We start from the raw sequence: 3,922 nt of genomic DNA, 5'->3' as shown, positions 1-3,922 counted from the left end.
GAATATTGCTGAGTGCGGCGTAAAACTAAACTCACTCACTCACTCACCTATGATGGACACTGCATCTGGCGTGAACTCTTTGAGAACAAGGGGCAGAATCATGCTGCTCATGTTGGCACTCGCAGTGTCAAGGCCACCGGTCAGACTTGAGTTGGACCAATCTGAAATATATGCAAGAAGGTCGGCAGGGATAAATCTCATATGTAACATATTTTAACAATTTTTGAAAATATTCAAATTCAACAACGGGTACTGTCCGCATTTTTTAGGAATTTTCGAGCAAGGTTTATTGTTTCGTTTGTTTGTTTGTTTGTGTGTTTGTTGTTCAACTGTACATGCAGCGGTTTTCCAGCTATGTGACGGCGGCCTGTAAATGATCGGGTCTACAGCTGACAATTCGGTGATTGACATCATGAGCATCGTTCTACGCAACTGGGACCTCATGACAAGTGTCAACTAAGTCAGCGAGTCTGACCACCCAATCTTTGGTCGTGTTTCACGACAGGAGTGTGTTGCTGAAGGCTATTTCGCTCCGATTCTTTACGTGTATAGTGTTCATACCGGCAGCTGTGCTGAGAGCACCGATAAGGAATGGGGGAACAGCTAGGATCAGAGCACCCATCCCGGCCAGAACAGAGAGCACCAGGGCCTGTTTTACACTCCGGACTGACAACACACGCTGGAAGTACGATTGCCAGGGAATGGTGCCGAATATCTGCAACACAGGAGATGCAATGGTCTTTTATAGCAAATATGTAGAAATACATGTATGATCATGACTGTGGGCTGTCATATTGCAGTCACTCACAATGAATACCAAGGAATACAATGACGAATCACCAGCTTATGTTTTCTTCTCACAAATTTAGACCAAAATATGCCCAATTGTATTTTAAGATTGAGTTTTTACACAGTTGTATGCTTTTAAGTTATTTTGGTAAAAGGCTGCTTAAAATACTTAATATACCATCATCAAGATTCCTCAGAAATTGTTTTAACTTGGCATCATGAATAGAAATGTGGATATTGATACATTTGGATGCAGGAAAATGTAGACAAGAGTGATATTTTTAACCGCTTTAAACGGACCAGGAAAGACATGTACATCCAAAATGCTTACTGCCATCTAATTTGTTCATCCTGAGGTTGCCATTGACACGGACAGAAATGACATGGAGTCTGTAAATATTGCTTAGTTGAAGGATCCTATCACGTCCTTACATGACCACCGTGTAATGGACTCCGAGAAAATGCATTAAGGGATATTTCTGTCACAAACTAAATGGTAGAAATGTCGACAATAAATTACAGATGATTTTAACAAGACTGTTAAACTTTTATCTACTTGCATATTCCATGCCACGAATTTAAGAAATGTAATAAGTCGTAACGCACTCTAGATCATGTTCGCCTATTGCGTCATCAGCATTATCAGTTGAGACTAACTTATCATGATACTTGCTCTTATGAAAGATGCATAAATAATATCGGACGTGTAATGATTTGCAGATCTCGAATCAGATTCATTAAGAAACCGCGAAGAAAAGCAAAGATATTGCAACACTGCCTGCAAAATATTGCAAAATGGTAGGGTATGAGGAACAGACAATAATATTAATTGTTCATAAAAATTTAGGGGAAATAACCACTGACAGTTATGACATGTTCACACATTCCGGGTCGAGTAAACATAACGGAATAATATAACGTCTCACCTTTTGATGGAGTCAGTTATGATTATATAGACACCTATAAGTTTATGTATATAGATGAATATGTAAGTAATATATTAAGTATGTATCCCTATCAAGAGTTGATCAATATCGATTTGATGTAACTGCCCTACAGGACTGAGTGAGTTTAGTTTTACGCCGCTCTCAGCAATATTCCAGCTATATGGCGGCGGTCTGTAAATAATCGGTTCCGGACCATAGAATTCAGTGATCAACAGCATGAGCATCGATCCTGCAAAAACACTTAATCTCTACCTGCATCAATGTTTCGGTTCGACGCTATACAAGTAAACTGTTTGCTTCGTGGGGTTGTTTTTTCTTGTCAGAGCTGCATCTTGACACAAACGCCCAAATACGGTACAATAGTATACATGTTGTACGTACCATAGCAAGGGCAAGGTCAACCCAGGCCACAGCATGTCGGCCATCCAGGGAGCCAAGCCACGTTTCTGACGTTGTGCTGACGTCACCCACACGATCGTCCGTCACCACGAATGGAATTGCAAGCACCTGCAATATCACTGAAATATCTTATGGACACCAGCTTCTTTATTTTGAGGAGCATGACGCTTCACAGTATAGTATTACTCCTTTATCAGGTAAATGACTACACTTTTTCAATCAACATTATTCCTAGATCCAAAGCACTCGATTGTTGAGGTAAAAAACACAAACCGGTGGTGATATACTGGTTTGTGAACACTAAGGCGTAAGGGAAAGCCTTTCTTATGAAAATAAATTATCCATACCAGGCCACGGTGATCAGAATTAGTTGTACTATGTCAGTATATGCAACTGAAATCATCTGACCAATCATAATGTAGATAACAGTGATACTGGCAGACACCACAATGGCCGTCTCAACGTTGATGGCGAGTATTATACTCAAGCTTGTTCCTGCAAAAGAAAACAAATGAGTAAAAGCAGAATATATGATTGATGCGTGTAATAAAGAAGAGTATTTATTCGACTTTCACAAATTTCAAAGTGTTTATTTGTGTTATCCACAATGCAAGGATAAACCAAACTACTGTCCATCAAGAACAATGTGCATGTTCATTAATATATATTTATTAAGTCAAATATGTTTCTTGTATGGCATATGTCTCAGATGTGTCCATGCTAGTTTAATAGATACAATTGTTAACTTGTTTTTTACTTCAATCAATAGTTCAACGTTGGTGGTATTTTGGTATTTTCTAAGCCGTCTGACTCTCAGAGTGCATGGTGAGTGCGTTGGGGTTTGATGCAGGTCACAGCGGCGTTTAACTCCTATCAATAACCTTTGTATCGTTTCGGTGTGTAAAAGTTCATGTAAACCTCGCTAGATTCTTACCTAGTGCATTTAGGATGGACGCTGTCCAGAAGACGTCCCCGCAAAGCGAAGCCAGGTACACGAGGCACGTGACCACGCGGCCATAACACTCTTCGATTGGCTGTAACATTGTGACGTACTTCCTTCCACGCATGCGTCCTGCATATATTATGCCCCCTTGTAATTGGAAAAGTAGGCAATGTTATAAAAAGTTGGAAAACAGGTGAATAAATAGTTTGGAAAAAAGGTTATTATGAACGTGAGTGAAGTTTTACACTATTTTGGACAACAGTCAAGCAACTTAACATGCAAACATAAAAGAGTGGTTTCATTGCTCAAATATTTGACAGAATATACTGTGAACGTATTGTCATACTATAGTTTATCCAGGCGTCTTAATTCTTATTGTTCATTCTGCTCGTGAAAGGTTTATGGTTTCTCGAGTATCTGATCCGGATAATGATTGTTACAACCCGGAAAAGAAAGATTGTTCCCATGTGTTAGCTTTTGTTATCTACAAAACTCGCTTGCTCACTAACAGATTAACCACACATTTTCACTGAAAAAGGACACTACAGTGAGTGTGGGAGTTTAGTTTTAAGCCGCTTTTAGCAATATTTCAGCACTATCACTGCAGTGGACACCAGAAATGGGCTTCACGCATTGTACCCATGTGGGGAATCGAACCCAGGCTTTCGGCGTGAGGAGCAAACGCCTTAACCACTGCATATATTTTTAGGAAATCATTACTCAATTAAATATTTTGAGAATTTTGAGCAAAAACGCCGATTTCGTGCAATCAGTTTCTTTCATGATCTTCGTGTGAACACCTGTCTTGTGTTGTAGTTGTAGTAAAAAGATGCACGGAGGCTAA

The 3,922-nt window shown here is 39.6% G+C and overlaps 1 long non-coding RNA gene across 1 annotated transcript; it reads right to left on the bottom strand.

Annotated features, from left to right (window-relative positions):
* Nucleotides 1-569: 569 nt before the first annotated feature.
* Nucleotides 570-3,182, bottom strand: LOC124278222. The gene is made up of 3 exons (XR_006899031.1): nt 3,070-3,182; nt 2,118-2,630; nt 570-715 (listed from the first exon to the last, which is right to left on the bottom strand). It is a non-coding gene; the product is annotated as an uncharacterized LOC124278222 (long non-coding RNA).
* Between the last annotated feature and the right edge of the window lie 740 nt (nt 3,183-3,922).

Source organism: Haliotis rubra, unplaced genomic scaffold, assembly GCF_003918875.1.
Source record: "Haliotis rubra isolate DU_JTF1 unplaced genomic scaffold, ASM391887v1 Scf1060, whole genome shotgun sequence".
NCBI classification, from domain to species: Eukaryota; Metazoa; Mollusca; class Gastropoda; order Lepetellida; family Haliotidae; genus Haliotis; species Haliotis rubra.
This window is presented reverse-complemented; position numbering and strand designations above follow the sequence as displayed.